Raw genomic sequence first — 27,012 nt, 5'->3', positions numbered from 1 at the left:
ATATAGATAACACCTCTTAGGCTTTAATGTATTGGAATAGCTAGAAGTAAATACCTGAAACTACCAAACTCCAACCCAGCAGTCTGGACTTCTGAAGACAATTATATAATAATGTAGATTACAAGGGGTGACAGTGTGATTGTGAAGACCTTGTGGATCACACCCCCTTTATCTAGTGTATGGATGAGTGGAGGAATGGGGATAAAAACTAAAGGACAAATGGGGTGGGATGGGGGGATGATTTGGGTGTTTTTTTTTCACTTTTATTTTTTATTCTTGTTCTGGTTCTTTCTGATGTAAGGAAAATCTTCAGAGATAGATTGTGGTGATGAATGCATAACTATGTTATCATACTGTGGACAGTGGATTGTATATCATGGATGATTGCATGGTGTGTGAATGTATTTCAATAAAACTGAATTTAATTAAAAAAAAAAGATATAATGCTAAAAAAAAAAAAAACAAAACTGCCTGGCATATGAGGAAATACTCAATCAATATTTGGTGAATAAATGGATGAACTGACTCCCACCTCCAGGGCTTTTTGCTATAAACCATACTGTTTCAAGGTCAACATTTAGCCAGAATAATTTTACTAAAAATAAACCAGAATTCTGATTTATTCAATAGAAAGAACATTCCTAGTGACCAAACTGATTGCTAAACACTATTCCCCATTCAAAGTAACTGGGATAACTTGGAGAAATGGCTGATTCCAAATCTGGAACATGAAATATACAAGATGAGCTAGAATATTTATCATAGCTGTTAGCAAGGAAGCAGAACTCAGGAGCCATATTAAAAAGGTTGTCACTGGTCAAAAATAGGACAATTTAAGCATCAAAATCAAGGTAACAAATGCAATGGATTAAAACACTCAAACATGTTTAAAACCATGATTTCATAATGATACTTAAAAAAAAAAAGCATGACTAACTGGTCATTGCTGTAGAATGTCAGTGAACTAATGATTTTTTTTTGAAAAATGGTTAGTAAAAGGATAGACTCAAGCTTTTATCCTGCCTTTCCTATACAAGATATACTACTGAGTATAAATGAAAAGGAAATGATAGAATTAGAATATCACCATTTTATGTAACATCTATGGAGGGGAGTTTGGCAGTATCTAACAAACTACATATAAATTTACCGTGTCTCAACAATCCAACTTAAACCAGTTTATTCTAAAGATATACTTCCAATTAAAAATTAAAATTAAAAAGTACATATATGCATGACATTTTTCACAGCAACCTTGTTTGAATTTGCAAAACACTGAAATCTACTAATGACCAACAGAGGATGCTGACTGAATAAACAGGTAATACACAGGCAGCTGTAAAAAAGAGTAAGGGAGATCTCTATGGACCTATACAGAGGGTTTCAAGGATATGTTATTAAGAACATAAAAAGCTAAGTACAAAAGAGTATACATACAATGTTACCTTTTGTGTAAGAAGGGGGAAATAAGAAAAACACATGTACCTATTTATTTTCGCAAAGAGTGATATGAGAAGGATAAACCAAAGACTCATACAGGTGGAAACAGAGGCAGTGACACTTCTTTGACTATGCCTTTTTGTATAGTTTTGACTTTTAGAATCATGTAAATGTTAGACCTACTCAAAAAGCAAAATTAAATCAACAAGGATCGGCAATTCCTAAAACTGAATACAAACATAAGAAGTGCAACCAACTGAATTTCAAATGACCTTAATGATAATGAAAATATAACATCAAAATTTGCTAAAGCAACGTTTAGAGGGAAATCTACAGCTTTACCTGTTTATATTAGAAAAGAAGGAAAGTTTAAAATCAATGATCCAAGCTTTAAACCTTAAGCTAGAAAATGAAGAGCAAATGTAACCAAAGTAAGGAGAAGGAAAAAAAACATAAAGACATGAAATTACAAATGGACATATAATACAGAAAAAATATATGAAACAAAAAATTGGTTCTATAAAAAGATCAAAAAAAAATTATAAACCTCTAGCTACAGTGATGAAGGAAAAAAGTTTACATCATCTGGAATGAAAGGGAGGATTATCACTACAGATTCTACAGTCATGAAAAGGATAATAAGAATACCTTGAACAATTTCAGACAATAAATTTGACAACTTGGATCATGGGATCATGCATTCACAACAGGAGTGGTATTTTCTCAAAGGGGACAAAATTTGGTTTTTGAAAGAGGGACCAAAAAATCTTATTCTTTATGTATAAAATACAGGTGTACATTCAGTATATAAAAGGATATATAGCATATCTGTGGTATTAAAATTTCAGGAGATAGGGAGATGTTTATGAAAAATATACCTCCTGCTGGTTGTATGATCTTGGACAGCTTACTTAGTCCCTCTGTACCAAAGTTTTCACACATGTAAAATGTAAAAAACTGTAAAATTGAAGCAATAATAATACAGAAGTCTGCTGTGAAAATTAAATAATTTGAAACAGATAAAACAGGAAAATGTTTGGCATATAAGTACTCAATGAATGTTAGCTATCACTGTTAATAAGTATATGATTTATTATTACTTGAATTATTTACAGAAATTCAAACTTTAATATAGATTATCTTTCAAATTCAGTCATTTTATGTATATTTTACTGACATGAGAAAACCACGTAACTTGAGAAAGCCACTATTACATATTTCCTTAAACCACAATCATAATTACAAGGTAAAAGGAAGAGAGAGGACTGTGGGAAGACAGTGGAATACAGAGCCCAGGAATCAGTTCCTCCACCAAAACAACTATTGAACTAGCAGAACCAACAATCCTGGAACTGGCAGAATCAATGATGTTGGAATTCTGGAGTCTAGTGGAATACCTGTAGCATCCAAGGAAGAACTGCATGAAAAAGCTGGTAAATATCAGTGAGTACTGCCTTCAGTGTAGTTGCTAGTATTCCACATCCTCCAACCTTATGGCTGATACCTGTGGTATCTGCCACCTGAATTCCTGGTATGGTATGCTGGTGCCATGATAAGCAATAAGGACCTGGTCCACCAAATATTTGGGGTGTTTGGTCCGACTGCTGATCACTGTTTTTGATCACTGAGGGGCTGGCAAGGAGAACGGCTACTGTTTCAACCCTCACAAACTGAAGCAGCTTACATACCATGGGGGAAGATTTAAAGAGACAGCACCCTTTTATTTTCTTTCCTTTCCCCATTAGGGGACAAAAATAATTTGAAAAGGTCACAGACAGACAGCTCTAGCCCTTAACAAAACAAACCCAGCAATTCCTGGGAAGTGGGAGAATTACATTTCCAGAATTAACCAATGCAATACTCAGAAAGACCAGTTCTCAATAAAAAAAACTACAAAACATACAAAGAAACAGAAACATATGATCCATCCATAAGAAAAAAAAAAAAAGAATTTGTCAGAAACCATCCCTGAGGAAGCTTATTCACTGGAAGTATTAGTTAAGGCCATTAAATTAACTATCTTAAGTATGGTCAATAAACCAAAGGAAATCATGGGCAAAGAACCAAAAAATAAAGAAAATGGATTAACAAAATGAGAATATCAATAAAGAGATAGAAATAATTAAAAGAACCAAGCAAAACTTCTGGAGCTGAAAACTCAAAAAATTGAGATAAAAAACTCACTAGAGGGGTTCGACAGCAGATTTGAGTAAGCAAAAGAAAGGATCAGCAAACTTGAAGACAAAATAAAATTATTCAGCATGAGAAGCAAACAGAAAAAGGAATGAAGGAAAATGAACAGAGTCTGAGGGACCTGTGGGACACTATCAAGCATACCAATATACATATCATACAAGTCCTAGAAGGAAAAGAGAGAGGGAAAATGGCAGGAAAAGTATTTGAAGAAATAATCATCAAAAACTAACCAAATCTGATGAAAGATGTGAATATACACACTCAAGAAACCCAACAAACTGCAAGCAGGATAAATTCAAAGAGATCCCCACATCAAGACACATTATAGTCAAACTGCCAAAATCCAAAGATAAAGAGGAAAAACTGAAAGCAGCAAGAGAGAAGCAACTCATCACACACAAAGGATTCTAAATAAGATTAACAATCAGTTTTCATCAGAAACCATGAAAGTCAGAAGGCAGTGGGATTACATATTTAGAGTCTTGAAAGAAAAAAAAAAGCATAAAACCTGTCAGCCAAGAATTCTATATGTACCAAAATTGTCCTTCAAGAATGAGGAATAAATTAAGACATTTTCATATGAACAAAATCTAAAGGGGTTCATTTCCAGAAGACCTACCCTACAAGAATGCTAAAAGGAATCCTTCAGATTGAAATAAAAGGACATGAGATAGTAACTGAAGTTGTAAGAAGAAATAAAGAACAGCGGCAAAGGTAACTATATATAAATACAAAAGCCTGCATCGTATACTTTTGGTTTGTAATGCCATTCTTTTCTACATGACTTAAAAGACAAATATACAAAACAACAATTAAAATCTATGTTGATGATCACACAATATATAAAGATGTAATCTAATAAAATTACATTATAAATGTAGAGGGATAGAGATGAAAGGAGCAAATTGTTTGTATACTACTGAAACTAAGTATTATTCAAATTTGGTTGTTATAAAGTTAGAATGTTAATTGTAATCACAGGGTACCCTCTAAGGAAATAACTAATAGAGATGAGGAAAGAAAGGAATTAAAATGGCACACTACAAAAAAAATGAACTAAATACAGAAAAAGAAACGCAGCAGTGGAATAACTGAGAAACAAAAAGTATTAACTAATAGCTAAGTGGCGAAAGTAAAAGTTTATAAGTAATTACCTCAAATGAAAATGGAATAAATAAAAGGGGGAGACGCGCATACTGATTTGAAAACATGATTCATCTAAATGATGCCTATGACAGATTCACTCTAAATACAAAGACACAAAGAGGTTTAAAGTAAAAGGATGGAAAAAGACATTCTCTGTAAATAATAAGAAAAAGAGCTGGGATAGATTTCTTATTGTCAAAAAAAAAACAGGTGTTAAGTTAAAAAATGTTATCAGAGACAAAGAAGGACATTATATACTGCTAAAAGGTTCAACACAGCAAGAAGATACAATTACCAACATATACACACCTAACAACGTAGCCCCACAATATATGAAGCAAGAATTAACAGAAATGAAGGGAAAAATGTACAGCTCTACAATAATAGCTGGAGATGGCAAAACAAATTTCAATAATGAATAGGATATCTAGACAGAAAATCAGTAAGAAATATAAACTAATTAGACCTAAAAGATACATATAAAACATCCTACCCAAAACCAGCAGAATACACCTTCTTTTCAAGAGCAGAGGGATCATTTTCCAGACTAGAGCATATATTACAACACAAATCAAAGACTGAAATCATACAAAGTATCTTCTCTAACCACAATGGTTACCTAAAAATCAATACCAGAGGGAAACTGGAAAATTTACAAATATATGGAAATAAAACACCACACTCTTAAACAACAAATGGGTCAAAAAAGAAATCACAAGGGAAATTAGAAAATACTTAGAAACCAATAAAAATGAAAACACAACATGCCAAAACTTACAGTATGTGGTGAGGGCAGTGCTCAGAAGGGAAATTATAGCTGTAAAGTTCTGCATTAAAAGAAGGAAATATCATAAATCCATAACCTAATTTCATACTTAGAGGAACAAAAAAAAGAAGAAACTAAACCCAAAATTAGCAGAAGAAAGAAAACAGTAAAGCTTAAAGGAGACAGAAATGAAATAGAGAATAGAAAAACAGGAAATCAATAAACCAAAAACTGGTTCTTTAAAAAATTCTATAAAATCGGCAAACCTTTAGCCAGACTGACAAAGAAAAAAAGGAAAGAAATTACAAAACCGGAAACGAAAACGGGGATTGTGATGGTTAGGTTCATGTGTCAACTTGGCCAGGTGATAGTACCCAGCTGTCTGGTCAAGCAAACACTGGCCTAACAATTGCTGTGAGGATGTTTGAGGCTGGTTAATACCCCAACAGGCTGGTTTATTAAATCACCAGTCAATTGACTGCAGCCGTGACTGATGACTCACCAAAGGGTGTGTCTTCCACAATGAGAGAATGCAATTGGCTGGATTTAATCCAATTAATCAGTTGAAGGCTTATAAGCAAGACAGATAGAGGACCTTCTTCTTCTTCGGCTGCCCAGTGAAGCATTTCCTGACGAGTTCATAGAAGTTGCCGGTTCGTTTCCTGAGGAGTTCATCTAACACGTTCGTCGAAGATCCCAGTTCACTTCCTGAGGTGTTCGTTGAAGTTGCCGGTTCGTTTCCTGAGGAGTTCAACAGACATCTTCCTCGGAGTTGACAGTCTGCTGACTGCCCTACAGAATTTGGATTCATGCATACCCACAGTTGCATGAGTCACTTTTACAATTTGATGGTCAGAGACACTTCTCATTGATTCTGTTTCCCTAGAGAACCCTAAATAATACAGGGACATTACTACTGACCTTACAGATATAAAAAAAGACCGTAAGGATACCATGAATAACTGAATGCTAACAAATTAGATAAACTAGATAAAATGGACAAATTCTAGAAACATACAAATTACCTAAACTGAATGAAGAAGAAAGAGAAAATCCCAACTGACCTATAACAAGTAAAGAGACCGAATCAATACTCAAAAACCTCTTGCCAAAGAAAATTCCAAGACTGGATGGTTTTTGGAATTCTACTGAACATTGAAAGAAGAATTAACACCAGTCCTTCTTGTGGTCTTCCAAAAAATAGAGGAAGAAGGGATACATCCAAATTCATTCTGTGAGGCCAGCATTAACCTGATACCTCATTACAAGAGAAGAAAACTACAGACAAATAATTGCCATCACAAGAAAACAAAATGACAGACCAATAAACTTACAAATATAGATGCAAAAGTCCTCCACAAAATACTAAAAAGCAAAGCTCTAGCATACAAGATAAACACACAAAAATCAGTTGTTTCTTTTTTTGTTTTAATTAATTTTTTTGAAATAAATTCAAAGTTATAGGAACAGTTGCAAAAACAATACTAACCCCATACACAGAATTCCATCATACTTTGACACCCCTCCCCCGACAGCTCAATCCACCAACTTTCACATGCTGTCACATCGCTATTTCTTTCCCTCCCTCCCTCCCTATCATCCATCATCTATTGCTCTGTCTTCTGAACATATGAGAGCTAGCTGCACACATCCTTGAACATACACTATAATTCACGTATACACCTCCCATGAACAAGAACATTCTTTTATGCAATCCCATTAAGTGCCGCTAAGAAGTACAAGAGATTCAACAATGATACATAGCTTACATTCTATATTTCCTTTACCTTACGTCTCAACTGTGTCCCTTTGAGCCACCTGTCCTCTATCCTCCAATCCCATCCAAGTTCATCCTTGGCATTCAATCATCATCTATTTAGAATGTCTTTTTGTTTTTTCAGTTGGGGAAACATATATACAGCCTAAATCTTCCCGTTCCACCCCCTACCTAGCCTTCCATTAGTGGGATTAATCACATTTAGAATGTTGTAATGCTCTTTCCACCATCCATTACTAGAAATTTCCCTTCACCTCAAACAGCAACTCCACACTCATTTCTTAACTCCCCATTGCCCCTTCCCCCATTTCTCTTAACCCAAACTCTACATTTCATCTCTATGGTTATATTCTCTGATAATTTCTTTGTGTTTGCTGTGGGAGTTAAAATTAACCTCTTAAATCCATATCAATCCTGTTTTTCTTTGATACCACCTTCACTTCAATAGGACACATAAACTATGTTCCTATACTCCTCCATTCCCCCACCTTTATATAGTTGTCTAACATTACATATTTTACATTGAGTTCAAAACAACTGATTTGTCATTAGAGTTTGTGTAATTTATATCATGTAGGAAGTAAATAGTGGAGTTACAGTTCAAAAATTATTGACTTCTATTTGTATTCCATTGTGGTTGGAGAATGTGCTTTGAGTATATTAAAGTTTTGTTTTTTTTTTAATTTCTTGAGGCTCGTTTTACGTCCCAGCTTATGGTCCCTTCTGGAGAAAGATCCGTTATCACTAGAGAAAAATGAGTGTCCTGGTGCTTTGGGATGTAAGGTACTATATATGTCTGTTAAAATTCTCTGTATCTCTTTCTCCTACCTGCTGTTTCTCTGTTGGTAGGGCTCCCTTTAGAATCTGAAGTAGGGCAGGTCTTTTATTGGCAAACTCTCTCAGCATTTGTTTGTCTGTGAAAAATTGAAGCTCTCCCTCAAATTTGAAGGAGAGTTTTGCTGGATAAAGTATTCTTGGTTGGAAATTTTTCTCTCTCAGAATTTTAAATATGTCATGCCACTGCCTTCTCGCCTCCATGGTGGCCACCGAGTAGTCACTACTTAGTCTTATGTTGTTTCCTTTGTATGTGGTGAATTGCTTTTCTCTTGCTGCTTTCAGAACTTGCTCCTTCTCTTCAGTATTTGACAGTCTGATCAGAATATGTCTCGGAGTGGGTTTATTTGCATTTATTCTATCTGGAGTTCGCTGGGCATTTATGCTTTGTGTATTTATATTGTGTAGAAGGTTGGGGAAGTTTTCCCCAACAATTTCTTTGAATACTCTTTCTAGACCTTTACCCTTCTCTTCCCCTTATGGGACACCAATGAGTCTTAAGTTTGGAAGTTTTATTTTATCTATTGAATCCCTGAGATCCATTTAGATTTTTTAGATTTTTTTCTCCATTCTTTCTTTTGTTCTTTCATTTTCTGTTCTGCGGACTTCTAGGACACTGAGATGTTGTTCAGCTTCCTCTAGTCTTGTATTGTGAATATCCAGACTCTTTTTAATTTGGCCAACATTTCTTTTATTTCCATAAGATCTTCTATTTTTTTATTTACTCTTGCAATGTCTTCTTTATGCTCTTCTAGGGTCTTCTTTATGGTGCTTATATCCTGGGCCATGGTCTTCCTGATGTCCTTTAAATCCTTTGCCATGTTTTCGTTCCTCGATTGTAGTTCTTTGATTAATTCTGCGAGGTATTCTGTCTCTTCTGATAACTTGATTTGTGTGTTTGGAGTTGGATTCTCCATATCATCTGGTTTTATCATATGCATTGAGATTTTCTGTTGTTTTTGGCCTCTTGGCATTTGCTCTGCTCGACACAGTTCTTTCAAGTTGTACAAAAACCTCTCTAATTTTTCAGAAACAGTTTGGTGACATACGCTTTCTCTAACTAACCAGCAGATGGTGTCTGTGAGTCACCTATACCTCTCAAGTCAGTTCTCCACCTTGTCCCCGCTGTGTGTGGGGAAATGATTTGTGTAGGTTCCAGCTGGAGAACTCAGCCTGGGTGTGTTGCTGGAACCGTCCACCCTGAATGCGGGGCACTTGTACGGGTGGCCAGGGAGGAAGGACAGCCTCAATATTCAAATCCTCCCAGTTCCTGGAGATTCAAGGCCACCGCAAGAGTCCAAGCCTTCATTTCATTTCAGCCCCAGCTCCTCTCTCTTGCTGTCCCACAAACCACCGGACTTGGTGTAGCATCCCTGGGTTCTCCGAGTGGGTCCCCCCGCCCAGCCGCGGTCCTCCAGGACCTCTGCTGAGGGAATGCCATGCTACGTCACCAGTGTGCACCGTCCCTCAAGGGAAGTCCCGGGCCACCGGGCTGTGCCGGAGAGCTTTCAACCTGATGCAAAAATGGCCGACCTGGGTGTCTCCACATCCCCCTCCTCACACAGTTCCTCCTTCCCAGCTCCGGGAAAACTGGCGGGGCTCTGGGCTGTGGGCACGGCCCCAGGCAGGACTTTATCCAGCCCTCCAGGGGGCCAGCTGCTAGCCGCGGGGTTTCTTTCTGCTTCCGGCTCTCCCCTCCTTTCCCTGGGTCCCAAGGGTATCTGCAGTGGGCTATCTTCCAGGCCAGACACCGAGAGGCCGGCCCAGCCCCCTCTTGCTGTGTTTTACTGCGTGGTTCCCACAATCGCAGCTGCAGTCACTCTTGGGTTTTTTTTTGTTTTGTTTTGTTTTTTAAAAGAGCCTGTCGGTCTCCAGACGCCAAACCCTGGCTTCCCCAGATTGCCGCACGGCTGTAGGACTTCCAGCCAGCTTACTCACTCGTTTCAGAATGCAGACTCCCAGTTTCACCAAGTATACAGCCCCTGGGAACTAGCAGATCTGGTCCAGCTGGCGCATCGCTGTAACCGGTATTCTGGGTCACTCTCTGGTCCTTATCTAGTGTTTCTCACAGAGGTGTTCCTTTGCCCTGTCTCACCTAGCCGCAATCTTAGTTTGCATTCCAGTTGTGTTTCTATATACCCATAATGAACAATCTGAAAACAAAATCAAGAAAACAATTCGTTTTACATTATCAGCAAAAGAAATAAAATATCCAGGAATAACGTTTAACCAAGGAGGTGTGTCTTAGTTTGCTAAGCTGCTCAAAGCAAATACCATGAAATGCACTGGCTTTAACTACGGGAATTTATTAGCTTACAAGCTCACAGTTTTGAAGCTGCAAAAGCATCCAAATTTAGGCATAATCAAGGTTGTGTTTTCTCCCTGAAGATGGCTGCCAACAATCGTGAACTCTTCTGTCACATGGCAAGGCACATGGTGGCATCTGCTGATCTCTTCCTTATCTTCCAGGTTTTGTTGCTTTCAGCTTCTTGCTTTCATATCTTTCTTTTTCTCTCTGTATTCTTCCCATTTATAAAGGACTCCAATAAGAGGATTAAGAACCAAAATGGGCCAAGACTTAACGGAAATAAACTAATCAAAGGGTCCTACTTACAATAGGCTTACATCCACAGGAATGGATTAGCTCTAAGAACATAATTCTCTGGGGTACGTACAATTCCAAACCACCACAAGGTGAAAGACTTGTACAATTAAAACCACATAACATTGCTGAGAGAAATTAAAGGAGACCTAAATAAATAAGAAGACATCCCATGTTCAACAACTAGAAGATTTAATACTGTTAAGACGTCAATTCTACCCAAAGTGATCTCCACATTCAACACACACCCTAACAAAATCCTAAAAGCCTTTACTATAGCAATAGAAAAGCCAATCCTTGAAGATGGACCCCTAACTCTTACCATAAACAAAAGTTTACTCAAAATGAAGCAGTGACCTAAGTATAAGAGCAAAAGCCATAAAACTCTTACAAGAAAACACAGGGGGGAAATCTTCAGAACCTTCTTTTAAGTATGGATTCCTAGATATGACACCAAAAGCATGAGTAGCAAAAGAAAATACAGAAAAATTAGACAAGGAAAGAAAAGAATTAAAATAGTACATTACAAAAAAATGGACTAAATGCAGGAAAAAAAAAGGGCAGTAGTGGAAACTTAAAAACTTTGGGGACTTCCAGGAAGATGGTGGATTAGGAGAGGCAGAGCAAAATTCTCCTCCATGAAAGACTAGCTAAAGGGCAGAAAGCACTCCAGAACAGCAGTTCCAGGGTGCCATCAGCCAGGCAGGGACTACTACACCATATAGTGGGAACTTAGCTGTATAGGCAGACAGACTGCATTTGAAAGGACAAGGTGAGTGGGTTTGGCCCAGTCCACCAATGGAGACAGGCAGCTGGAGCTGGCTGATGAGCACAAGAGGGAGCAAATTTTCACACCCCATGCACCCTTCTCAGCAGTTGCCTTCACAGCCGATGGCCAGTGGCTCCTAGCAATGAGCTAGCAATGAACACTAGAGGGAACCACTTTCCATGCCCCATGTACCCGTTTCAGCAATTGGCTGGGGAGATGATCCTTCACAGCCCAGTGGCCGGGAGTTCTGATGCCAGGGACTGGTGGTTGGACCTGGCTGCCAAGAGCTGGAGAAAGAAGCTTTTCATGCCTCGTGCACCCATCTCAGCAGCTGGCTGGGGAGATAACTCTTCACAGCCCCAAGACCAAGAGCCCCCAGGAGAAAACTCAGGATTCAGAAGACTTCTGGTGACTGCATTAACTCACCTTCCATGGTAAGCCTATAGTGAGCACAGCAAAGAGGCAAGGGTGTCACATGGGAACACGAGGAGCTCCTCCCAACCCAGGGGACTCATGGGTGCATGGCAGACAGGGACTGCAGGGCATTTGAGCTGGAGGGTGAGGCATGCAGCTCTACAGACCCACAGTAGTCCACTTGCAGCCCAGGAACTGCCGGGAACACTGTGTCCTGGAGCAGACCACCTAGCAAACTGCACAAGGCCCACCCCTGACCCACAGGGCTGGCAGTTCCAAGTACACAAGGAGAACTGGTGCGCTGATTGGATTTCCATTCAGGTTAAACCCTATCTAGTGAACAAGCAAAGCTGGGGGAGAGCTGGCTTCAGACAAAGGGGCTGCTCAAGAGAGCCACTGGCTTGTAAGACAGGGAAAGTGCAATCCACCAAACGGTAACTCTGCCAAATTACAGGTAAATGTTCAAATAATCCTGCATATCCTAAAAAAACCTTTTCAAGAGAAGCAAATGCCCTGAGGCCAGAAACAGAAAATCATAACGCAAATGAAGAAACAAGAAAATATAGACAACCCAAACAATTAAAAAGCTGGAGGAGATGCAGAACTTGGAGTAATTAATCAAATTAGTACACACAAATATCCAAAACAACTTCAGTGAGTTGGGTAAGAACATAAAGGACAAGAAGAAGACTCTAAAAGAGCATAAAGAAGAATCTGAAAGAATTAATTTAAAAATTAGCTATCTTATGGAAATAAAAGACACTGTGGATCAAATTAAAAATATACTAGAGGCACACAACAGCAGATTTGAAAAGACAGAAGAAAGAATAAGTGCACTAGAGGGCAACAATTGAATGTGAACACACAGAAGAATGGTGAAAAAATTGAAAAATTTGAAATGGATCGCAGGGAAATGATGGACAACATGAAGCACACAAATTAAGAGTAAAAGCTAGTAAGAGTATTTGAAGACATAGTTTTTTTTTTTTTTTTTTTTTCGTACTTTCGATTGTTTACAGTACCATTACATAGTGGTACATTCATCACCCAAATCAATCCCTGACACCTTCATTAGCACACACACAAAAATAACAAGAATAATAATTAGAGTGAAAAAGAGCAATTGAAGTAAAAAAGAACACTGGGTACCTTTGTCTGTTTGTTTCCTTCCCCTATTTTTCTACTCATCCATCCATAAACTAGACAAAGTGGAGTGTGGTCCTTATGGCTTTCCCAATCCCATTGTCACCCCTCATAAGCTACATTTTTATACAACTGTCTTCAAGATTCATGGGTTCTGGGTTGTAGTTTGATAGTTTCAGGTATCCACCACCAGCTACCCCAATTCTTTAGAACCTAAAAAGGGTTGTCTAAAGTGTGCGTAAGAGTGCCCACCAGAGTGACCTCTCGGCTCCTTTTGGAATCTCTCTGCCACTGAAGCTTATTTCATTTCCTTTCACATCCCCCTTTTGGTCAAGAAGATGTTCTCCGTCCCACGATGCCAGGTCTACATTCCTCCCCGGGAGTCATATTCCACGTTGCCAGGGAGATTCACTCCCCTGGGTGTCTGATCCCACGTAGGGGGGAGGGCAGTGATTTCACCTTTCAAGTTGGCTTAGCTAGAGAGACAGGGCCACATCTGAGCAACAAAGAGGCATTAGGGAGGACGCTCTTAGGCACAACCATAGGGAGGCCTAGCCTCTCCTTTGCAGCAACCGTCTTCCCAAGGGTAAAACCTGTGGTAGAGGGCTCAACCCATCAAACCACCAGTCCCCTAGAAGACATAGTTTTGGGGGAAACTTCCCAACCCTTGTAAATAACATAAATATGCAAATAAGATGCCCAAAGAACTCCAAATAGAGTAAGTCTGAATGAACCCACTCTGAGATATATACTAATCAGAGTGCCAAATGCTGAAAAGAAGGAGAAACTCCTACAGGCAGCAACAGAGAAGCAATTCACCACATACAAGGGAAACCACGTAAGACCAAGGACTGACAACTCAGCGGGCACCATGGAGGAGAGAAGGCAGTGGTATGACATATTTAGGATTCTAAAAGAGAAAAACTGCCAGCCAAGAAATCTTTATCCAGCAAAGTTCTTCATCAAAATCAAGGGAGAGTTTAAATTTTTCACAAGCAAATACTAAGAGAATTTGTTAACAAGAGATCAGCCCTGCGAGAAGTATTAAAGAGCCATCTACCAGCTGAGAAAAAAAGCAAGGAGAGAGAGATTTGGAGAGGGCACAGAAACGAAGAGTATTAATAAGGGAACCATATGGGGGGGGGGGACAGAACTAACAAATAAAAACCAAAGGTCTTGGGGTATGGTAGGAACATATTGGAAGCAAAGGAGTTATTTTATGTTATTGGTTTTTCTTAATCGTTTGATTTGTTTTGCTTGAAATATTGTGGGGTTTTTTGTTGTTTTTCTTGTTGTCTGTTTTAATTTTTCGATAAAGTTAAAAAATTAAACAAAACAAAACAAAAAACCAAAGGATAAGATGGTTGATTCAAGAACTGCCTTCACAGTAACAACACTGAATGTGAATGGATTAAAATCCAGAATTAAAAGATACCGATTGGCAGAATGGATTAAAAGTATGAACCATCAATATGCTGTTTTCAAGAGACTCACCTTAGACCCAGCGACACAAAGAGATTGACAGTGAAAGGATAGAAAAAATATTCCACGCAAGCTACAACCAAAAGAAAACAGGAGTGGCAATACTAGTATCAGACAAAATAGACTTTAAATGCAAAAATGTCACAGAGACAAAGAAGGACACTACATATTAATAAAATGGACAGTTCACCAAGAAGAAATAATAATCATAAATGTTTAGGCACCCAGTCAAGGTGCTCCAAAGTACATGAGACAAACACTGGCAAAACTGAAGGAAGTAAATAGATGTTTCTACAATAATTGTGGGAGACTTCAATACACATTCTCTTCCACAGATAGATCAAACAGACAGACGACCAATAAGGAAACTGAGATCCTAAACAACGTGCTAAATGAATTAGACTTAAAAGACATATGTAGAGCATTACATCCCAAATCACCAGGATTTATATCCTTCTCTAGTGCTCATGGAAATTCCTCCAAGATAGAGCATATGCTGCGGCATAAAGCAAGCCTCAATAAATTTTGTAAAAAGACTGAAATCATTCAAAGCACATTCTCTGACCATAATGGAATGCAACTAGAAGACAATAACCATCAAAGAGCCAGAATATTCACAAATACATGGAGGTTAAACAACACACTCCTAAACAACAGTGGGTCAAAGAAGAAATTGAAAGAGAAATCGGTAAATATCTAGAGACAAATGAAAATGAGAACACAACATATCAAAACCTATGGTATGTAGGGAAGGCAGTGCTAAGGGAAAATTTATAGCCCTAAATGCATACATTACAAAGGAAGAAAGAGCTAAAATCAAAGAACTAATAATACAGCTGAAGAGTCTACACAATGATCAGCAAACTAACCATAAAATGAGTAAAAGAAAAGAAATAACAAGGATTAAAGCAGAAATAAATGATATGGAGACCAAAAAAAAAAAAAATAGAATAAATAAAAACAAAGGTTGGTTGGTTGAGAAGATCAACAACACTGATGAACCCTTAATCAATAAGAGAGAGAAAAGACCCAAATAAATGGAATCAGAAATGAAAGGGGGGGACATTACTACGGATCCCAAAGACATTTAAAAAATCAGAACAGGATACTATGAACAACTGTACACCAACAACTAGACAATTTAAACAAACGGAAAATTTCCTGGAAACACATGAACAGCCTAAACTGATCTGAGAAGACCTTAACAAACAAATCATATGTAAAGAGATCCAATCAGTCATCAAAAAGCTTCCTACAAATAAAAGTCCAGGGCCAGATGGCTTCACAGGGGAATATTACCAAACTTTCCAAAAAAAATTGACACCATTCCTGCTCAAACTGTTTCCAAAAATTAAAGAAAAAGAAATCCTACATGACACACTTTATGAGGTTAACAATACTCTAATACCAAAACCAGCTAAAGATGCTACAAGAAAGGAAAACTATAGGACAGTCTCCCTAATGAATATAGATGCAAAAATTCTCAACAAAATACTTGTAAAACGAATCCAAAGACACATTAAAAGAACCATACACCATGAGAAGTGGGGTTCATTCCAGGCATGCAAGGCTGGTTCAACATAAGAAAACCAATCAACGTAATACAACACATTAACAGATCAAAAGGGAAAAATCAAATGATCTTCTCAATAGATGCAGAAAAAGCATTTGACAAAATTCAGCATCCTTTTTTGATAAAATCACTTCAAAAGGTAGGAAATGAAAGAAACTTCCTCAAAATGATAACGGGCATATATGAAAAACCCACAGCCAGCATAATACTCAATGGTGAGAGACTGAAAGCCTTCCCCCTAAGACTGGGAATGAGACAAAGATGCCCACTGTCACCACTATAATTCAACATTGTGCTAGAAGTCCAAGCCAGGGCAATCTGGCAAGACAAAGAAATAACGTATCCAAAATTGGAAAGGAAGAAACAAAACTGTCATTATTTGCACATGATATGATCTTATATTTAGAAAATCCTGAGAAATCGATGACACAGCTACTTGAGCTAATAGCTCAAGTGGAGGGATACAAGATGAATGCACAAAAGTCAGTAATGTTCCTATACACTGGAAATGACCTAACTGAACAGACACTCAAGAAAAAAATTCCATTCACAATAGCAACTAAAAAAATCAAGTATCAATGGGAGAACCTAAGATGGCGGCTAGGTGAGACAGGGCAAAAAAACACCTCTGTGAAAAACACTAGATAAAAACCAGAAAGTGACCCAGAACACCACTACCAGCGATGCACCAGCTGGATTAGGTCTGCTAAATCCACAGGGAACGTGCATTTGGTGAAACCAGGAGCCTGCATTCTGAAACGAGTGAGTGAGTCAACTGAAAGCCCCTTGGCCGCGCTGCGGTGTGGGGAAATGATGGGCTGGCATTTGCAGATGGACCAGTTCTTTAAAAAAAAAGCCTGGGAGTGGCTGCAGATACCACTGGAGAGCCGCGCAGTGAAGCATGACAGGAGCAGGCTGGGCTAACGCCTCGGTGTCTGGAGTGGAAGATACCCCTTCCCACACCCGCTGCTGATTGTCTCGAGACCAGAGGAGCAGAGGGGAGCCAAAAGGAGAAAAAAAACGGCATTCCTTGCAGCCATCTCCCCAGCGGGCAGGGGACATTCCTACCTGGGGCCAGACCCACAGCCCAGAGCTGCGCCAAGAAACCCAGTGTGATGGGGAATCTTTCCCACAACACTACACACAAGCCACAATATCGGCCATGGACAGTGGCCTTTAATACACCCATGGCTGATTGTCCCAGAGCTGGGAAGGTGGAGCTGTGCAAAAAGGCGGAAGTTAACACTTCCCATTCAACCATCTTTGAAGCAGACTGGGAGCACCCCTGCATAGCCCAGTTACCCAGGGCTTCCCTGGCGGGCCGGCGCACACTAGTGACATGGCACGGCCCTCCCTCAGCAGAGGTCCTGGAAGAGCACAACTGGGAAGGGGGAACTGCTTGGAAATCCTGGGGAACCTACGCCAATATCAAGGACTTGTGGGTCAGCGGCAGAGAACAGCCTTAAATTTCCAGGAACACCTGGGAGGTTTGATTATTAAAGCTGCCCTGCCTGCCTAACCACCCAGACACACACCCCGCATTCAGGGCAACACACCCAAACTTGGTGCACCAATTGGACTCCACAAGAATCAGAGCCCACACACCACAAAGACAAAGGGGGAGAACTGACCTGAGGGGAGTAGGTGACTCATGGACGCCATCTGCTGGTTAGTTAGGGAAAGCGTATCCCACCAAGCTGCAGTTCGGTCAAATTAGGGATCAAGTAAAGCAAATGCCAAGAGGCCAAAAACAACAGAAAATCTTAAAGTGTATGATAAAACCAGACGATACGGAGAACACAAACAAAATACCCAAATCAAAAGATCAGAAGACACACAGTACTTGGCACAATTAATCAAAGAATTACAGACAGGCAACAAGAGCATGGCTCAGGATATAAAGGACATGAAGAAGAGCATGGCATAGGATATAAAAGACATAAAGAAGACCCTAGAAGAGCATAAACAAGAAATTGCTAGAGTAAATAGAAAAATAGAAGATCTTAGGGAAATTAAAGAAACTGTAGGCCAAATTAAAAAGACTCTGGATACTCATAATACAACTCAGTCTCCTCGAGGACCACAGAACAGAAAATGAACGAACAAAAGAAAGAATGGGGAAAAAAATCAAAAAAATCAAAATGGATCTCAGGGATACAATAGATAAAATAAAACGATAGATAAATAAATAATATGATAGATAAAGTCCAAATTTAAGATTCATTGGTGTCCCAGAAGGGGAAGAGAAGGGTAAAGGTCTAGAAAGGGTATTCAAAGAAATTGTTGGGGAAAACTTCCCCAACCTTCTACACAATATAAATACACAAAGCATAAATGTCCAACGAACTCCATATAGAAGAAATCCAAATAAACCCACTCTGAGACATATTCTGATCAGACTGTAAAATACTGAAGAGAAGGAGCAAGTTCTGAAAGCAGCAAGAGAAAAGCAATTCACCACATACAAAGGAAACAACATAAGACTAAGTCGTGACTACTCAGTGGCCACCATGGAGGTGAGAAGGCAGTGGCATGACATGTTTAAAATTCTGAGAGAGAAAAATTTCCAACCAAGAATACTTTATCCAGCAAAACTCTCCTTCAAATTTGAGGGAAAGCTTCAATTTTTCACAGACAAACAAATGCTGACAGATTTTGCCAATAAAAGACCTGCCCTACTTCAGATACTAAAGGGAGCCCTATCGACAGAGAAACAAAGACAGGAGAGAGAGATATAGAAAACTTTAACAGACATATATAGAATATTACATCCCAGGTCACCGGGACACACATTCTTCTCTAGTGATCACGGATCTTTCTCCAGAATGGACCATAGGCTGGGGCATAAAAACAAGCCTCAATAAATTAAAAAAAAAAAAATGAATTTGTTCAAAGCACATTCTCTGACCACAATGGAATACAAATAGAAGTCAATAACCATCAGAGACTTGGAGAATTCACAAACACCTGGAGGATAAAAATTATTCTCAGATAATCAAAAGCTGAGGGACTTCATCACCAGTAATCAGTCCTATAAGAAATGCTAAAGGGAGTTGAGCAGGCTGAAAGGAAGGGACACTAAACAATTGACTGAAACTACATGAAGAAATAAAGATTTCTAGTAAAGATCACATGGTAAACATAAATACTAATACTACTGCATTTTTGATTTATAACTCCACTATTTACTTCCTACAGGATCTAAAATACATCAACTGTAATGATAAACCAGTGGTTCTGGACTCAGTGTAAAATATGTAATTTTTTACAAGAACTACATAAAGGTGGGGAAATGAGGGAGTATAGGAACATAGCTTTTGTGCCATATTGAAGTTAAGTTGGTATCAAAGAAAAACAAGATTGTTATAGATTTAAGATGTTAAATTTAAGCCCCACGGTAAACACAAAGAAAGTATCAGAGAATATGACCATAGAGATGAAAAGTAGAGTAGGGTTTCCGAGAAGTGGGGGAAGGGGCAATGGGGACTTAAGAAATGAGAGTAGGGTTTCTGTTTGGGGTGAAGGGAAACTTCTAGAAATGGATGGTTGGAAGGTGACAGCATTGCAACATTCTAAATGTGATTAATCCCACTAATGGAATGCTAGGGAGGGGGTGGAATAGGAAGATTTAGGTTATATATATGTTTCCACAATTAAAAAAAAAAAGTCTAAATAGATGACAATTAAATGCCAAGGATGATCCTGGATGGGATTTGAGGATGGAGGAGAAGAGGCTCAAAGGGACACAGATGGGACACACACACACAAAAAAAAGGAAATATAGAATGTAAGCTTTATATCAATGTTGAATTTCTTGAACTTCTTAGCTGCGCTTAATGAGATTGCATAAAAGAATGTTGTTGTCCATGGGAAAGGTACATGTGAATTATATTGTTTGTTCAAAGATATGTGCAGCTTGCTCACATATGTTCAGATGACAGAGCAATAGATGATGGATGATAGATAGGGAGGGAAGGGGGGAGGGAAAGAAAGAAATGGTGGTGTGACAGGATGCGAAAGGTGGTGGATTGGGGTATCGGGGGGGGGGTCGGGGTATGATGGAGTTCGATGTATGGGGTTTGTACTGTTTTTGCAACTCGTACTGTAAGATTGAATTTATTGCAAAATAAAATCTACTAAATTAAAAAAAAATCAAGTATCTAGGAATAAACTTAACCAAGGACATAAAAGACCTCTACACAGAAAATTGCATAACTATACTAAAAGAAATCAAAGGGGACCTAAATAGTTGGGAAGATATTCCACGTCCATGGATAAGAAGGCTAAAAGTCATTAAGATGTCAATTCTACCCAAACTGATCTAGAGATTCAATGCATTTCCAATCAAAATTCCAACAACCTACTTTGCAGACTTGGAAAAGCTAGTTATCACATTTATTTGGAAGACAACGATGCCTCAAATTGCTAAAAACATTCTAAAAAATAAAAACGAAGCGGAAGGACTTATACTCCCTGCCTTTGAAGCTTATTATAAAGCCACAGTAGTCAAAACAGCATGGTATTGGCACAAAGACAGACATATTGATCAATGGAATTGAATTGAGAATTCAGAGATAGACTCCCAGATCTATGGTCGACTGATCTTTGATGAGGCCCCCAAAACCACTGAACTGGGACAGAAGAGTCTATTCAACAAATGGGGCTGGGAGAGCTGGATAGCCATATCCAAAAGAACAAAAAAGGACCCCTACCTCGCACCCCACACAAAAATTAACTCAAAATGGAATAAAGAGCTCAATATAAGAGACAGTACCATAAAACTCCTAGAAGATAATGTAGGGAAACATCTTCAAGATCTTGTATTAGGAGGTCACTTTAGACCTTACACCAAGCACAAGCAACAAAAGAAAAAACAGATAAATGGAACTCCTCAAAAGCTTCTGTACCTCAAAGGAATTTGTCCAAAAGGTGAAAGAGGCAGCCAACTCAATGGGAAAAAAATATTTGGAAACCATATATCTGACAAGATTGATATCTTGCATATATAAAGAAATTCTACAACTCAAGGACAATAGTACAAACAGCCCAATTATAAAATGAAAAGACATTTTACAAAGAAACACAAATGGGTAAAAAACACATGAAAAAATGTTCATATACACTAGCTATTAATGAAACGCAAATCAAAACCACAATGAAATATCATCTCACACCTGCCAATAAACAAACAGGAAACTACAAATACTGAAGAGGATGTGCAGAAACTGGAACTCTTATTCATTGTTGGTGGGAATGTATATGGTACAGCTGCTGTGGAAGACAGTTTGGGAGTTCCTCAGAAACTAGATATTGAGTTACCCTACAATCTGGCAATTTCACTTCTTGGTATATACCCAGAAGATCTGAAAGCCATAACATGAACAGACATTTGCACACCGAAGTTCACAGTAGCATTATTCACAACTGCCAACAGATGGAGACAATCCAAGAGTCCTTTAACACATGAGTGGATAAATGAAATGTATATACATATGATGGAATACTATGAAGCAGTAAGAAGGAACAAGGACCTGAAACATATGACAACATGGATGAACCTTGAAGACATAATGCTGAGAGAAAAAAGCTAGGCACCAAAGGAGAGATATTGTATGTTACCACTAATGTGAACTCCCTGAACAATGTAAAAATAAGTATCATATAATGTAGAATTCAGGGAATCTAGAGATAGAAGCTAGTGAAGGGTGGATGATACAGACATGATAATCAGGGTGAACTTAAAGGCTGGGAATGGACAGGGGCGATGATGGTTCATTAATGGGTCTATTAGTATCTATACCGTACTGAAAGCAAACTTGATCGAAAGTGGTTGTTTAAAAGCATGTAACCCACAGAGAAGCACTACAAATATAAATAAGTGTATGCATAATATACTTTTAAGTTATGACACTAGTACAAAGAGTTAACAACATAGTGGTATATGGAAAAACTACCCATTTCATATTATAGACTATATTTAATAGGAATACCTTACCAGCACTATACTAATACTAGGGATGAATAATCAGCAGCTGATAAGAGCTCTGGGATGTTTTGTATTATGATAATTCTTTAAAATAGAGAGGGATGATGATTGTACAACTAAGTGAAGATAATGTGAGACACTGATTGTTTATCTTGGACAAAATATATGCTGTGTGAAATTAGGAACCCCCTACTCAGTAAGTCAACAGCCCTCGATCTTGAGGCTTGCTCCTGTGAAACTTAGGGCTGTAAATGAGAGGCTAAGCCTTCCTATAATTATGCCTAAGAGGCACCTCCAGAGACCTCTTCTGTTGCTCAGATGTGGCCTTTCTCTCTCTAAGCCCAATTCAGCAAATAAATTCATTAACCTCCCCGCTAAGTGGGACACGACTCCCAGGGGAGTGAATCTCCCTGGCGACGTGGGACATGACTCTCAGGAATGAGCCTGGCCCTGGTATCAAAGGATTGAAAATGCCTTCTTGACCACAAGAGGGAAAAGAAAGGTAACAAAATAAGGTTACAGTGGCTAAGAGATTTCAAATAGAGTCAAGAGGCAATCTGGAGGTTACTCTTATGCAAGTTCCAGCTAGATATCCCAAATAGCCACAGGGTGCCAAGCCCTAACCAACAGTAGTCCCAAAATACTTAGGTCCCTATCTGAGATACTATAAAAGTTTCAGTCACTAATTTTATCTCTCAGAAACTTAAATCCACCAGAGTGTTACTATGCCAGACAAGTCCTAAAATGCAGAGGCAACAGGCTATTTAAGAATAACAATCAGATGCAGCCCCCTTCCCCATAATATTGACACCCCTTTTCAATATGAACAAGTTAGGATGGTCACTGCCTAGACAACCCTGAAGATGGAGACAAGAGGAAGGGGTAGCAACAGGCAAAATAAGTTTAACAAAGAATTAGGAATATTGAAGCTTTAAATACATATATATTTTAGATGCTAGGCTATTAGAATAGCTAGAAGGAAATAACTGAAATGGTAGAACTGTAACCCATAACATTCTTTGAAATTACCTACATAACTACTTGTTAAATTGCACTTTGAAAGTTATAACCTTTCTGTATATACGTTATATTTCACAGTAAGGAAATAACTGAAATTGAGGAACTGTAACCCATAACATTCTTTGGAATTTGCTCTCTAACTTCTTCTTAAATCGTACTTTGACACTTACCAGTGTTATGTATATTTGTTAAATGTCACAATAAATATGTTATTAAAAAAAAAAAACTCTGGGCATCAAAGGACATTATCAAGAAATTGATTTGCTGGAATACAGAGAGAGATAAAGATGTTGAAAGTTATGAATGCAGACTGTCAGAGGTGCTTATAGGCCAGGTTCTTCAAAATAGGAACAAAGAGATGAATGGGAAAACTTTAGAGTAAAAGACTTACAGATGTATTAAATAAATGGGCACAACTAAAGAGTGGTCTCTGAGAATGCACACTTGCATGTTGAAAGTGTGAACAAAAATCAAGAAAGCATTTCAAATAATAAACTATAAAAATAAAAGTGTTAGAATTGTTTTCAATCTCTGAAAAACAAGCAAGAGTGTTTTGAAATACATATAGTTGAAAAGCAGTTAAAAAATTACTCATTGGCCATTCCTCACACTACCCAAATTTAAACATACACACACACACACATACATGCAAAATACAAACACTATTAAGGATTAATGAGTAGTAGAAATACTGACTTATGGTGAATAAACACCAGTATGTGGGGCTTGCTTCAGTGGCACATATACTAAAGCTGGAATGACACAGAGATTAGTATGGCCCCTGAGCAAGGATGACACACAAATTAAGGAAATGTTCCATATTTTTTTAAAATGGCTGAGAGGGGGAAGAAAACAAACAAACAAAAAAAACCCAATATGTGGACAAAACCTATTCCTAAAATATTTGCTTTTGACAAAATGTTAATTCCAGATAATTTATCAGGAATCATCCTTGATTCTGCCTGCCATGCCCAATCATTTGTACAGCTTTCTGTTACACACTCGGTATTCGGCTTTAGTGCTTTTCATTAATCAAGTTTTATAACTGTGGTGGTTTGAGGTTATATGTACCCTAGAAAAACATGTTCTTAAATTTAATCCATTCCTGTGGGTGGGAACCCATTTTAAGTGGTACTTTTTCATGAGATTACTTCATTTTAAGGTGTGGCCCAGACCAATCAGGATGGGTCTTAATCCAATTACTGGAGTCCTTTATAAGCAGAATGAAACTCAGAGAGAGAGAAAGCCATGGAAGTAGAAAGTCGTAGTTCAACGGAGGCCAGGAGCTGCCACCCACCATATGCCTTTTCTTGTGACAAGCTAAGATCACCAGCAGCCAACCCCAGAATGCAACAGTCATCGCCTTGATGACACCTTGATTTGGACTTTCTTTCAGCATCAAATAGTAAGCCAATAAATTTCCATTGTTTAACCTGACCCATTTCATGATATTTGCTTGAGCAGCCCAGGAAACTAAAATAGATAGAGAGTTCCAAAGTATGCTCATTTAGGGAATGCATCTCCCTCTGATACTACATTATATAGGCCCCATGGTCCTTAACGCTGTAATAATTTCTAAAAATTAAAAAAGAAAGTGAAAAACAACCCACAAAAGGGAAAAATATAGTTGCAAATCATTAAGTGATAAGGGTTTAATATTCAAAACATATAAAGAACTCCTACAACTCATCAACAAAAAGACAAAAAACAACTTAATTTAAAAATGGACAAGGAACTTGAATAGATACATCTCTAAAGAAGATACACATATGACCAACAAACACATGATAAAATGTTCAATATCGTCAGTCATTAGGAAAATGCAAAGCAAACCCACAATGAGATACCACTTCACACCTATCAAGATGGATTTAATCAGAAAATGGAAAATAATGTCTATTACATTATTTCTGGGTAAGGAATTATCAGTGATGGGGGGGCACTTTCTTCTTTGTACTATTTTTTTACTGAATATTAAAATCACTAAAATAACTTTCTGTAATGTTAGTCATTTCACCTTAGAGAAGTTCAACAGCTATTCCTTTCCCATATATAAGATAACACATCAGAAATGTCATACATTACTTACAATAGTAAATGACACATTATAATTAAAACACAAACACTGTGCCCTGAAAAACATTATTTGACTATATTAAGACCTTAAAAGAAAAAGAGATATTAAAGTCAGAAAAAATGCTACTAGCAATTTCTCAAATTGCATTATTTTTACACACAGATGTTGCAAGACATTGCCAAATGTCCCTTGGGGGCAAACTCCCCCAACCCCCACCCCCTGCATTGAGAACCACCATTTTAAATAGATGATTTAAAGCAGGAATGGATGAAAAATAGTCTCTTTAAAAAGACTTTTTTTTTTTTCTTTTTAAATTCTGCTCAAATAAAATATCACAGATAACAGGTCTAAAGAATAAATCATCTAGTTGGGACACAATTTAGACTATAACTGAATGTCAATGAGGGGACTCCAAATTCAGACTAGCAACCAAAATGCACAACTATCAAGATCATTAATTTAATTCAGGATACAACTGCAAAAAAACAGAACAGAACCCACAGTTCAGCAACAAACAACTTTCATAAACATACAAATTAGGAATCATAAAGAGAGCCATCACTACTCAGTAGGATTCAGAATAACCATTTTGGTTTCTACTTAGGATCTAGAAAATTGGACAGTGTTGCTTCCATCCTAAGAACATCATCAACACAAAAATGGATAATCTGAAAATTCACAACTTTTCTTGACTCCATCAGAGAGCGAAGGTTGCAGGGCAATCAACTCACCCAAAATCTAAGGAAAGACAGGGATTGCCAAGGAGAGACAAGACACAAGCACTTGCTTAGCTGGGGCAGACACTGGACCCCAAACAAGTTGGGAAGAAAAAAATCAGCTGAGAGTTTTAACAAATTGCTAAAGGCCAAGTCTGGGCTACTGTGGGAGGATAGAACCGCTGGGATCATAGACACAACAAGTAGAATTTGCACACACACAAAAGTTTTTCTCTCAAAGTCTACCATGTGCTCACAAGAAAAATTGGGGGCAGGGTGGGAAACCCAAGAAAGCCTCCCTCATGGTGCAAGCCTAGGGAGGGCAACGGTAGCTGATGGAAGAAAGACATGAGAGCCCACAATGATTCCTATTCCCCATACTGAGCAAAAACCTTAAGATGCTGAAAGAAAAGCAGTAAAACCTGTAGTATTCAAGCCACTGGTGAACATCAATTGCAGCTGGGGAAAGGAAACAGAAATAAACAGAAAAGGGGCAGGAAAATGACCTGGGTCCAAACAAGTAAAGATCCCCAACCAAAGACAGAAAGAGGAAAAGGAATGAAAAGTTCCCAGTCCCTAGACTCAAGGACACATTGAGTGCCCAAGATCAAGGCTGAACCAGAACAATGGACAGGTCCTCAGAATTTGGGGAGGAATGAAACTATTCTGTATGACATGGTAATGGTAGATACATGATATTATGCATGTATCTAAACCAAAGAACTATACTATTGCTGACAGGGAGATGCAGGAATGAGACACGGACACAAAGCTAAGTATCCTGGGAGCAGGGGGCCCACTTGCCTCTTGGGCTAAGTGGACGATAATGCCAAGTTGCTCCAGCTATTTATTAAAGCAGATCACATGCATATGCTAAAGATCCTCGGGCTCGGGAGGCCCCACCAGATACCTACGTGTACATCAGATGCATTTACATCAGGTGTGTACATCTTGTTTACATCAGGAACGTCATAGTCACAAGACTTACATCGGGTGTATATCGTCAGCATAGTCACAAGACTTACATCAGGTGTTTATATTCATCATCATAGTCACAAGTTACACATCTTT

At 38.3% G+C, this 27,012-nt stretch overlaps 1 protein-coding gene and 1 pseudogene across 13 annotated transcripts in view; one reads left to right on the top strand and one right to left on the bottom strand.

Moving 5' to 3' along the window:
• UIMC1 (ubiquitin interaction motif containing 1) overlaps positions 1–27,012 on the bottom strand; it is a 179,678-nt gene that overhangs the window by 88,013 nt on the left and 64,653 nt on the right. The gene's annotated exons all lie outside the window — the stretch shown is intronic.
• Positions 23,875–23,974, top strand: LOC119524487 (annotated as a pseudogene).

This window comes from Choloepus didactylus (genome assembly GCF_015220235.1).
Source record: "Choloepus didactylus isolate mChoDid1 chromosome 11 unlocalized genomic scaffold, mChoDid1.pri SUPER_11_unloc1, whole genome shotgun sequence".
NCBI lineage: Eukaryota > Metazoa > Chordata > Mammalia > Pilosa > Megalonychidae > Choloepus > Choloepus didactylus.
The sequence above is the reverse complement of the archived record's forward strand: the minus strand, read 5'-3'. Positions and strand labels throughout refer to the sequence as shown.